This window comes from Temnothorax longispinosus, unplaced genomic scaffold (genome assembly GCF_030848805.1).
Source record: "Temnothorax longispinosus isolate EJ_2023e unplaced genomic scaffold, Tlon_JGU_v1 HiC_scaffold_22, whole genome shotgun sequence".
In the NCBI taxonomy this organism is placed as follows: Eukaryota; Metazoa; Arthropoda; class Insecta; order Hymenoptera; family Formicidae; genus Temnothorax; species Temnothorax longispinosus.
Genome location: NW_027270036.1, coordinates 15,838 through 29,451, shown reverse-complemented (window position 1 = coordinate 29,451; position 13,614 = coordinate 15,838). Strand labels below are relative to the sequence as shown.

Here is a 13,614-nt window from a genome sequence, read left to right as displayed (position 1 = left end):
AATTGGGAAAACTCGTCTTCTTAGATCATTGCTTGCCTCATTATGTATACGTCCTACTACTTGTCTTCCTAAAACCGATATCGATCTAGTATCTTTACTTTTAATCGTAATGCATCTCCGATAGTGATGTCTGCTTGTAACTTTTAGAATGACAACTTTACATTTTGGACATACGACATAATCAGAAGGTGTTCTGTTGTATTCTTTTTTTAAACGTCTCTCTACCAGTAGTTCACCATCATTTACTGCACAATCGACATTAAAATAGAAATCTCCACGTCTATGTATCGTTTCTAGGATCTTTCTTCGTTCATCCGTCCCTTTGGTATATTTTTAAACTTTGTACTTCTAATTCATTAGCATGTACTCTTTCAAGATGACGAGCTATTTGCTCTGAAACGTTTTGCAATACATGCAGAAATGCTTCTTGTTTCCCGCACCAACTGATGTAACAAACAATTCAGTGTCATCCCTGGCACATTTACCAGATACGTTTAGTGACATTGATATTTCTAATCCACTAGAAGTATTTGCTGAGTTGTTAGTTTCTTTAGTAACAGAATTTGTTGCCTGATCTATCACAGGTTGAACATAACTTTCATCAGATGAAGTGTTTGATGGTACGTAAGACGGATCCGTATCATGAATATTTTTTGAAATGTTGTCTTGCACAGTTTCATTATTAAGGCAAGCTAGGAAGAGAAAAAAAACGTTGAATATCACAAAAATTATAGACTGATTGCGATATATAAGAAACTATGTGGTCAGTTTTATCCATACAGTTAAGGAAATGTTGGACCTTGATTATAACTGTTTTCGTAGTTTATTATTTGTTTTTAATTGATTGTATAAAGTGGCAAATGCTTTTACAATGTGAAGGTACACTAACTAATGGAAGACTGTCCAATGTTACTCAACAAAAGAGTTTCATGTAACATTGGGTGGTTTTCCATTCATTAGCGTTTGTACTTTCACACTGTAAAAGTATTTGCTATTCTATGCAATAAAAAATAAAGAGTAAACTACGAAATGCTTATGTATTTAATTATTAATTTACATAAGCATTTTAATTACATTAAATGGTGATTTATAAATAAGTTATTATTTTTTATATTAAAGCAACAAAGAGTAAATATTGCAAAACTACATTTTCTATAATTCTCCGTTCTTGTATAATTTACTTGCACTTTAATGTAACAAAAAGAGAGGACAATGATAGATTTATTTTTGATAAAACCGATGTTTCTGATTTATATAATAATGGATTTTTACTTTAGGTCAGTCATATTAGACATCAAACCTTCCAATTAATCTTCCTAGGTTGCAACCACAATGAATCGCTTTGATATGAGATGCTATAAGTGGGATTTATTTTGCTTCGAAAATTTAACGTAGAATGAAAAGATATATTAAACAATATTATCAACAAAAACACGATTTTTTTTATTTTTCCCTCAAATATCTCGAAAACTAAGTAAGATAAGATAACTAACTATACATACCTTTTTTGTAGAGCGTAAAATTATCTACAATAATGATCTGAACAACATTTATCGTCAGTCAGTCGTTTAGCTTGCACGCGTTGTCAAAGTCCGAGACTCGAATCCCGAAAATCCTCGATTTTTTTTTATGTTACGTCGGTGATTTTTGTCATTTAAAACGGAATAAAAAATCACACATCATCTGAGAACTACAAGGAATACTTTTCATGGTGCAACTGATTTTTAGACCTTTTTTCTTTAGTTTTGTAGCTATGTAAGCAAAAAATTTTGATTTTTTTGGAATTGTTTTAGTACGTAACGTAGACGTAACATAAAAAAAAAATCGAGGATTTTCGGGATTCGAGTCTCGGACTTTGACAACGCGTGCAAGCTAAACGACTGACTTGACGATAAATATTGTTCAGATCATCATTGTAGATAATTTTACGCTCTACAAAAAAGGTACGTATAGTTACCCTATCTTGCTTAGTTTTTCGAGATATTTGAGAACATAAAAAAATCGTTTTTTTTTTGTTAATAATATTGTTAATAACTTTTTATTGCGCGTTAATTTTGCGAAGCAATATAAATCCCACGTACAGCACCTTAAATCAAAGCGATTCATAGTGGTTACAACCTGGGAAGATTAATCGGAAGGTTAACCCACTAAATTAGTCTAATAAGACTGGCCTACTTCCTTCTTTTCATATAAAAAGTCTACTTTTACAAAAATATGTTAATAAAGAAATATTTAAGAATTGCAAAGAATCTAAAAAAAGCGTGTAAATTAGAAACTTGCACATTGCTTCTTTATCATTAGTTAGCAAGGAATGCTGATCTTCAGAGCCAGATTTTTTTAATTAAAGCAACATAAAATATTATGGCTTCCTCACAGAGGAAGCTTAATGAGCGAAAGAAAATGTTGAAATAGCAATGTCAAATCTTTTGTATCTTAAACTTGCGCATTGCTTTCCTCAAACATTTCCTTTCACTCATTAAGCTTCCTTTATGAGAAAGTCAATCATTATATATTAATAATTAGCTATAAAACCAGCTTTCTCTGTAGAGCAGCTTTGTGAGCAAAATAAAATAATGAGGAAACAATATGCAATTTCCAATTTGTACACTTTATTATTTACATATGTCATATATATACATTGTGTATATGTATGCTAGATGAATAAGATTTTTTTATTAAAAAGGTTATAAAAAATATATTTTCCTATGAGTAGTTGTCCTGTTCGTTTGGCAAAAGGCAAGACACATTTTTAATAATTTTAGGCTAATATATGTACCAGAGTGGCAATATTTTTGGGCCAAAAATTTGATTTTAAGTCTCACCTCTTAAATTCTACGAACTCTCAAATGAAAACCCTTGAAGAGCAGGCGCTGTAGCTTAATATTTAAACTGAGTAATTAATGCAATCTTTGGCATAAAATCGTCTATAGCAAATATAATATAATTTAATAAATTTAACTATTTTTTAACCATCCACGGCTTATAATCTTGTTTTGTAAGTAAATATATCAAACGCCACTTTAGAAAAACATTCTATCATCTTCAAATTAAAGCCTCTCTAAAGTTATATGATATTGCTTAAAAATTAATGGTCGCTAATTGCTTTAAAATATGCTATTTATTAAATAGTGCACTTAATTTTTTCTCTACATTAAATCCTTTTATTTATTTGGAAAATAAATTATATTATCCAATTATAAAATTAAGTATAGTGCAGATTCTAATGTAATTTTCTACGCGGCCAATGTCTACCATTACAAATGTTCATCAATCACCTTTATTATTTGGAAATAAATAACGAAACTTCCTGTGGGAAAACGTATTAATTTAATAATATATTGATATAAAATTTTCCAAGTATGTACGTTACAGTAGCAGGAATATAACTAGCAATATTTTCGTGCCATTAGAATTTTAATGCGCATTTTTATAGAGAGACTTTAGTTTGAAGATGATAGAATGCTATTTCTAAAGTGGTGTTTAATATATTACTTACAAAAACAACCGATTATAGCACGTGGATGGTTTAAAAAATAGTTAAATTTATTAAATTAATTTATATTGCTATAGACGATCTTTATGCCAAAGATTGCATTAATTAGTCATATTTACATTTTTTGTTTCATGTGTTGTACCTCAAAACTGATAGCCAGATTACTTAATAAGTTAACTAAAAAGAGATTTTTAGCAGTAAAAATAAGTGAAAAATGCAGTTTCTTATCATTTTTTCGCGACAAACATTTAAGTTACAAACTTGAGCAACCTCTAAAATCTTACGCTACAGCGCTGCTCTTCAAGGGTCTTCATTGAGAGTTCGATGAAATTTAAGAGGTGGACTTAAAATAAAATTTTTGGCCCAAAAATATTGCCACCCTAATATGTACTATAAGAATATGGAGTAGGAATAAGTTGATCAGTTAAAAAATCTCTTCTTAAAAGGAGATGTGAAGTTTATTGTTGTCGCTTTTCCGCGATGCGATTAGTTCTCTTGCATGCGCTTCCTCATTTGCAGCTGTCATTGTTATATTTTGCACAGTTGTGTGTCTCAAGGAGTTAAATAAACGTAATAGTCCTGTAGCATAATGTTAAAGCTAATAGCGCGCGATGGAGCGAAGCGTCGGATGGTTAGTGGGGGAACGGCCGGTTGGGCCCCTCCTATGCAGTCGTAGGAGTCGCAGCCTGCTTCTCGGTCTGAATATACTCGAGTCTTGAATGTGTTATGTAATCTGTTATGCCTTCATAGCCTCACACAGAGACCTGGAAATTTGAAGAAATTTGAGAAGGTAGAGGAGGTAATGAGAGTTATGTATGCAGTGATACTTGTGTTTATTTGTTGAAGCACGCAGCTAAAGTTATAAAGATTAGAATCTACAACAAAATTAAATAAACAATGTTTTTATTACTTCTTACCGAAAAAGAAAATTGATCCGATTCGCCTCGGTCTATCCTATTAATGCAATACCACATTATGTGAAAGAACTCACTTTCGTTCATATTGACGCAATCTAATTTGGGCCTATTGTAATTGCATCTCCACAACATCTTGTGACATACAGTTCAAAGATTCATTCTGCTCATTGATGGACGAATTTAAACAGGAATTATTTTTGATTCCTCGTTAAGAAAACCTGTGGAACAAAATAGAATATAATCTACGTTCTCAAAACATTACGTAATATTATTTTTAAGCAGTTTTATTAAAAAAACCAACAATTCTAATTCATAGATGTTTTTAATATATATATAAACTGCAGAGTCGAAGATAACTATCAGTACTAAACAGAAATATATCCGTTTCTTCGTTTAACTATTTACGTCGAGTCATTACTAATCGCTTCAAATTCAATTTATATAAATGTGTTTACATCGTTAGAGCTTACTCACTTCGTTCATACTACCGCAATCTAATTTGCACTCTTCGAATCATCTTGTGACATACAGTTCAGAGATGCATCCTTTCACCAATGGAAGAATTTAAACAGGAGTTATTTTTCGATTCCTCGTTAAGAGAACCTGTGGAACAAATAGAATATAATCTATACCCGTGTGGGAAATGGCGTTAGGGGCTGGATTAAGGCCCCTGTTAATTTTCACTACTTTGTTGGGCCCAATGTGGAAGCCGAATAAGAACCGTTTAAGGCCGGACACGCTTTTCACTGAGGGCCCTTAGAGGCTAAATTAATCAGGGCCTTGATAATTGCCTTATGAACACCCCAAAAAAAAAAATATTCTTCGTTTTTTGGGCTCCCGCTTGATTAGAGGATTTTCCTCTGAAATACGGGGGCAAGAAGATATTTTAAAAATCTAGAGGAATATCCTCTAAACATGAGAAACTGGACTTAAGAGTGCAGTCCTTTAATGGCCACAGGAATTATAATAATACTTTAAAACGAATATTCACCCGACCAAAAAAAATGATTATTTCGAAATTTTATTACTATTTTTTAACTAAATTTGTCTCTAAGATGCGGCTGTGATTAAAATATTTTTCTCGTATTGAAAAAAACATTACCTTGGTGGGATTTCGAACTCGGGACCTCCTCTTGGTGAGCCAATGCTTACGTGGTAGGCTAAGTTCTTAATTTAATGTAGTGTGTTATATAGTATTACAGTATGTAACAGCGCAAATATATAATTTTCAAAATTTAAAGAACAACAAATTCAGTTTAAAAAGAGTAATAAATAATAATGTTATATTTTTAATGTTTTAAAAATTTTTAATGTTTGAAGAATTAAATTGTTTACGTTGATCGAAATAACCTTGAAGACCCCGGGGGGGTTTTAATTATTTACGTCCTGATGTTCTTTTCTATCGAAATCCCTGGGACTAGGTTTAAAAATAATAAATCTCTATTTAATAATCGCTATCCTTGATCAAGTCCATCAAGGCCTTATTAAGTTTTTATTCAGGCACAGCAATTAATGGAGACCAAAAATTGATATCGCCCTACTGGGACTAGCCTGGCAATAAGGTGGGAATCCTTATTAGGGAACCCACGTTTAAGCCCTTTAAAGGCCCCGAAGTTATTAAGGTTGCCTTAACAATTTTCCACACTGGGATTCTCAAACATAGTAAGATTATTATATATATGGGGCATTCTAATTCATAGATGTTTATAGATGATAAACAGGCAGATGAAGGATAAGGAGTTCGCCAATTCGCAAGGGGTCAAACTTCGACCTTTTTATTTTGATGGCCGCTCGTTTTTGTAACAGGTCTTTACGAGTATTAGACCCTGTTAAATCGTTTCTATAATAAATGTAGCGTTTCCGAAATAGAGCCTGCGCAAAATGAGGACTGCAAAATTTTCAATGAATTTTTTCGCCTATTAGACAACGTCTAAGAAAAAAATTCATTGAACATAAAATACGCTATTTAGATCATAGTTTAAAAAAAAATATCCCAAATTTTATAATAATGATTTTAAACTAATAAAGTAAAAAAAACACAAAAAATTTGAATATCTTCAAAAACCCCATTTTTATTTTTTGAAATTTATAGGGAATATTCTAGGGAGTATTAGAAAAATTTTAAGATTAGTTGGAAAGTTGCGCAGAATTTTGGGAATTTTTTATAATTTTTTTTGTGAGGCAGTAGTAATATTTGACTCACAAAAGTGTAGTTAAAAACGCGTTTCAGACAATTCTGAATCGATTTAGATATACTTTTTTACTAAAGCATGATGAAGATCGGCATAGCACACGACAATTTGCGAGAATAGTGTGGGAAAGGCGAAAAAAATAGATTTATGAGGAAGTTTAATTCAATAAGTACATTGTTTAAGAACATTATTTATAAGTTATATTTTGTGCTCAGTATAATCATTCGAAAATGAGTAATCTTTAACAGTAATTTATAATTTTGGTAGAGGCTTGGTATGACGCCGTGGCCACGTTGAGTCTGAGGTATTTCGTTTTGTTTGATCGTACGACCCTGTCAAAAATTCGGCGGGCAATTTCATAATTTTTTTATGTCAAAATAACTGCAATTGCCGCCGAATTTTTGACAGGTCGGTACGATCAAACAAAAAAGAATACCTCAGACTCAAGGGTCCACTGCGTCATACCAAGTCATACCAAAAATTATAAATTAATGTTAAAGATTACTCATTTTCGAATGATTATATGAGCACAAAATAATAAAATTATAAATAATATGTTCTTAAACAAAGTACTTATTGAATTAAACTTCCTCATAAATCTATTTTTTTTCGCCTTTCCCACACTATTCATCGCAATTGTCGTGTGCTATGCCGAGATCTTCATCATGCTTTAGTAAAAAAGTATATCTAAATCGATTCAGAATTGTCTGAAACGCGTTTTAACTACACTTTGTGAGTCAAATTACTACTGCCTCACAAAAAAATTTATAAAAAATTCCCAAAAATTCGCGCAATTACCAACTAGTCTTAAAATTCTTATACTCCCTAGAATATTCCTATAAATTTCAAAAAAATAGAAAATGGGGTTTTGAGATATTCAAATTTTGTGTGTGTTTTTACTTTATTAGTTTAAAATCATTATTATAAAAATTTGGATAATTTTTTTTTAAAACTATGATCTAAATAGCGTATTTATGTTCAATGAATTTTTTCTTAGACGTTGTCTAATAGGCGAAAAAATTCATTGAAAATTTTGCAGTCCTCATTTTGCGCAGGCTCTATTTCGGAAACGCTACATTTATTATAGAAACGATTAACAGGGGTCTAATACTCGTAAAGACCTGTTAAAAAAACGAGCGGCCATCAAAATAAAAAGGTCGAAGTTTGACCCCTGCGAATTGGCGTGGAATTGCCCGTTTCTTCGTTTAATATTGTTATGTCGGATCTTACTAATAGCCTCAAATTCAATTAATAATTAAATGTGTTACATCGTTAGAGCTACTCACTTTCGTTCATAAGGACGCAATCTACTTTCGGGCCATTGCAATTTGCAGTCTTCGAATCATTGGTGACATACAGTCGGAGATGCATCTTCTCACCAATGGGAGAATTTAAACAGGATGTATTTTTTCGATCCCGTTAAGAAAAACTGTGGAACAAAATAGAATTAATCCATTATCAAAAAATACGTATATATTTTTAAGCAGTTTTATTTAAAAACAAAAACAATTCTAATTAGAGATGTTTTATAGATATAACATGAGATTGAAGATACACGATCAGTAATAAAAAGAAATATATATACCGTTTCTTCGTTTATCAATTATGTCGAGTCATTACTAATCGCTTCAAATTCAATTAATATTAAATGTGTTTACATCGTTAGAGCTTACTCACTTTCGTTCATACTGACGCAATCTAATTCGGGCCCATGCAATTTGCATTCTTCGAATCATCTTGTGACATACAGTTCGGAGATGCATCCTTCTCATTAATGGGAGAATTTAAAACAGGAGTTATTTTTCGATTCCTCGTTAAGAAAACCTGTGGGAAAACAAATAGAATATAATCTACATTCTCAAAACATTACGTAATATTATTTTTAAGCAGTTTTATTAAAAACAAACAATTCTAATTCATAGATGTTTTATAGATATATAACATGCAGATTGAAGATAACTATCAGAACTAAACAGAACTATAATATCCGTTTCTTCGTTTAATCAATTTACGTCGATCATTACTAATCGCTTCAAATTAATTTATATCAAATATGTTTACATCGTTAGAGCTTACTCACTTTCGTTCATATTGACGCAATCTAATTTGGGCCTATTGCAATTTGCACTCTCCAAAACATCTTGTGACATACAGTTTAAAGATTCATTCTGCTCATCGATGGACGAATTTAAACAGGAATTATTTTTTGAATCTTTGTTAAGAAAACCTGTGAAACAAAATAGAATCTCATCTACGTTCTCAGAATGTTATGTATACTATTATTTTCAAGCAGTTTCTATTAAAAAACAAACTATTTAAATTCATAGATATGTTTTATATATGTATATGTATATTAGGGTGTGTCATTTTGGAGCAACTTTTTTTTTTTATTTCACGAATAGCATATACACTTGCAGGAAGGTAAAATAAGATACCTGTTAAATTTTAGCCCTTAATATTAATATTAACAGGTCGCTCATCGTTGATTTTTTATTTTTTATTTAGTAAGATAGAAAAAATTTTATAACTATCTAACAAACAGTAATACAGCATTGCGCCACATAGATTTTCTGTAGTAAATTTACCGCTCTACAAAAAAGATCTCTTATCATTTTTTTATAAATTTAACCGTTCAAAAGATATTCCAAGTTAAAGTTTGATAAATTTTATAAAACTTGTTCTTGCTTCTTATGAATTTTGTATTATATCGACTATCAAAAATTATGAAATAATCAATACATATTTTTGTAGAAAATTTAACAATCTACAAAAAAGGTCTCTTATATATTTTTCATAAATATAACCATTTAGACGATATTTAGGTTTATACTTTGAACTCTAAACTTTAATATCGTCCAAATGGTTATATTTATGAAAAAAATATGAGAGACCTTTTTTGTAGATTGTTAAATTTTCTACAAAAATGTGTACTGATAATTTCATAATTTTTGATAGTCAATATAATACAAAATTCATAATAAGCAAAAACAAGTTTTATAAAATTTATCAAACTTTAACTTTGAATATCTTTTGAACGGTTGAATTTATGAAAAAATGATAAGAGATCTTTTTTGTAGAGCGGTAAATTTACTACAGAAAATCTATGTGGCGCAATGCTGTATTACTGTTTGTTAGATAGTTATAAAATTTTTTCTATCTTACTAAATGAAAAATAAAAAATCGCGATGAGCGACCTGTTAATATTAATATTAAGGGCTAAAATTTTAACAGGTATCTTATTTTACCTTCCTGCAAGTATATATGCTATTCGTGAAATAAAAAAAAAGTTGCTCCAAAATGACACTCTAAATTGTATATATATAATGCTTCAAATTGATCTTTGTTTTTTTATTTCATAATAGGCCTGTTTTTTTCAGCTGAACTTCTGCACGGTTCATCTCCAAAATGGACCGTGCAACAAGTTCAGCTGAAAAGAACAGGCCTTATGAACAATAACAATATGAATGAAGCTGTATAAAAAAATCATCGCATTATTCTAATCTGAAAAAGCATTTTCTACACTAAATTTATTTTCTACAATATTTACATTTTATTTGCTTTATAGTTTCATATTACGATTAATATAAAGAGTTCTTTGTATTACGTTACGCTAAATCATAAAAGTTAACAAAAAAAACAAATTAATGAGTTTTAAAAGAACATTAAAAGATATGACACAATTAAAGAGATAAAGAATTAGCAAAACATTTTTTTACAAAACAAAAAATGGAATATGCATATCAGTAAATGAAACTTATTTCATAAAATATATCAGTAATACTACGTTTATGCGAGCGTTACTTCTGTAGTAACTTACGATAATTCTTTTGCGTAAACGGGATTTTGTAGTAACTTACGATAATTTACTCCGCGTAAACGAATGAATTATCATACTGCAGAACATATGTTACTACAGAAGTAACGCTCGCATAAACGTAGTGTAAGAGATATCCATACCCCATGAAAAAATAGGAACGTATGTTGATAAATTAATTTATGAACTTACCAAAACTACACAATATCAGTAGATCAACAAAAAGATTTTCTAATAAAACACGCATTTCGAAATAAATTGGATATTTATAATGTGTGTCAAATGATAATAGCTCTCGACTATGTGGCTGTAGAAAGGTTATCCACAGTTAACGATAAGAAAACAGAATAAGTTGTGGATAATAATAAGGGGAATAATTAGTTATTACTTTTAAAAAGTTAATAAAAAAGTTTTCGCGCTGTTCCATTGCACATTATGAAGGAGATGATTTTGATTAAATATACATGTGACCGACACAACACCATTGAACGACTTTTCTGTTCGCGTCTTCAATTCTGGAGTGCGTTCAGGAATTACGCCTAAGCATACCCACATCATGAGCATACCTAGGTAACTCTAAAGCCCGATCTACATTTATTCACAGTTCGCGAAACGCAAGACACACGCATAGTCCACATGTCAATCTAACCTCTGTGTATAGAGGTTATATTAACATGTAGACTATCCGTGTTTCTTGCGTTTCGCGAACTATGAATTATATAGACCAGGCTTAATGCTATAGCATACGTGACATAAACTATAGCTTGGAGTTACCAGTTGAATTTCTGAACGAAGCTTTGCATTTACTACACTTTTGTGCACTTCTACGTAAGCATGTACACATCGCGTATGTATTACATACATATGTATGTACATACACCGAGTCAACTCGAGTCAGATCAAAAGTCCGATTTTTGCAGACATCGAGTTTCAAATTGGACTTTTGATCTGGTGATCCCAGCGAGAAATGACCCGTCTGTAGACGTCTAATTGACGTCAATTAGACGTCGATAGACGGGTCATTTCTCGCTGGGGTTGATTGTGTATCTTGAAACAAGGTAAAAATTACAAAAGTGAACAGATTTACTTAATTTCGACAAATAAAGTCATAGATGCTCTAGTAAATTTCCTCATTTTAGTTATTTTCACTTTGTTTTAAGATACACAATCGACTCCCTGACTCAAGTCGACTCGGACTGCATTCAATTTATCGCTCACAACGCTCGCGTGCATCATTTCGTCCTTATTTAACATTTGACAAGCAACAAGAATGAAATAATTCCACGAGCGTTGTGAGCGATAAATGGAACGCACCCTCGGTGTCGGGTCGAGTCCGCAAATCGAACACACTTCACTGATACTACGCGCCATATTTGTATTATTTTAAATGTAAAAGATGTAGAAGGTATAAGACGCAAATATGATTATGTAAAATATATGTGTTATTTGATAAGTTCACTAATTTATATGATAATATATTCTTTTTTAGTAATTTTTATTATATTGACCTTCATGTATTTTACTGATATCCATATTTTAATCACAAACAGTTCTATATATTTGAAATTTAACCCTTTCGATACGAACAATCACTACAGTCATCGTCCACAAAACGCTCGTAACGACCGGAGAGTGACTATAGTCGTGATCCACATAATGCTCACTTCCAAAGTTTGAGACATTCATACGACGTTCGCAGTCTAACAATGTTCGCCCACTACAGTGCAATCAATTTTTTTTCTATTCATTGTTTAGAGTAAACATATATAGAATTGAAGTAAATATTTAAATTTAAAGTAGTTTTTTTGTATGTCAAAAAGTTGTAGAATGTATGAAATTTAAGTTTTTATAAAGAATTTATATTGTTAATAAACGTAATTTTTCATTTGCAATATTCTTGTTAATAAATTTTAAAAAGTTTTCTATTGTGTTTCATAAAACAATATTAATTATGTATAGGCGTAAAACATCTTGCATGTAAAACTCTTTCGACCGTAGCGAGTGCAACGGAGGATCGCCGCCGCTGAAACCTGTTCGCCTACTGAAAGGGTCGTTTCATGTACAAACATGTATTAATGCATATACAGGATGTCGTGACATATCATTCCCTGATTCTTTTCCTTCTTTCACAAAATGATAAAGCAACTAAACCGTGCTACTAATACTATATGTGTAAGCGAAAAAAAAAATGTTTATTAAAAATATTAAAAAGAAATTTAAGCAATGAGTGTAAGCGTACTGACAGCATTAATACACCAGTTTGCACCTAACCCAGTTAGTCAATAAACTAAAAAAATCTTTATATGAAACATATAAATCTTTATACCGTATAAAAATTATAGTATTAAAAATGTATATTATGTATGTATATATATACCTACTATTATTATATACACATTTAATACTATAATTTTTATAAAGATATAATATATATATATAAGATTTATATAATATATATATAAGTTTACTTTTCATTTTATTATAATAAAATTACGATTACAATGTCCATAAGCAGTGAATTAAATTAATTAAATAGTTTCATTAAAAGTAAACTTATATGTATATAATAACAAAAGTTCTTTTTTATAATATATTTAAGTTTGTTTTCTTACCGGGGAGATTACTCTTTTTATATACGGTCTTTAGTTCCTCCTGAATATGCGAGTGCTTGATCCTGGCTCTTTTTATTTTCTTGGATTTAAATATTTCAGACTTAATTATTCGACATCTTCGTTGACTACGTGCTTCATATTTGCAAAGATCTGTAGTTTGTAATTTCATTCTAGGAATTTTACAGTTCAAATTTCTTTCTACTGCAGAAAGATGCTCCATATTTTCTACAAATAAAAAAGAAGATTCAAGAAATATCCACATTTCTTTTTTGCACACAATCAGAAATATTACAAAATATATTATTTTTAAGCAGTTGCTATTCAAAAACGAACTATTTAAATTTATAAATGTTTTATACATATATAACATGCAGAGCTGCTTCCAAAATTTAACCTTGGAAACTAAAATCTATAGTTTATGTCACGTACGTTATAGCGTTTTAGTTATTAAGATTAAATTTTGGAACGCAGCCCAGATTGAAGATAATTTATTAATAGTAAACAGAATATATCCGTTTCTTCGTTTAATCCATTTACGTCAAGTCATTACTAATTGCTTCGAATTCAATTTATATCAAATGTGTTT

At 30.5% G+C, this 13,614-nt stretch overlaps 1 long non-coding RNA gene across 2 annotated transcripts; it reads right to left on the bottom strand.

The window, feature by feature from the left end:
• Positions 1-379: 379 nt before the first annotated feature.
• LOC139823942 (uncharacterized) lies at positions 380-13,247 on the bottom strand. Of its 2 annotated transcripts, none has more exons than XR_011734944.1 (5): positions 10,609-11,034; positions 8,683-8,829; positions 8,280-8,426; positions 4,485-4,628; positions 380-692 (listed from the first exon to the last, which is right to left on the bottom strand). It is a non-coding gene; the product is annotated as an uncharacterized lncRNA (long non-coding RNA). The 2 variants fall into 2 exon arrangements; XR_011734943.1 differs by lacking the exon at positions 10,609-11,034 and adding an exon at positions 13,029-13,247 and having other exon boundaries at positions 381-692.
• Positions 13,248-13,614: the final 367 nt, after the last annotated feature.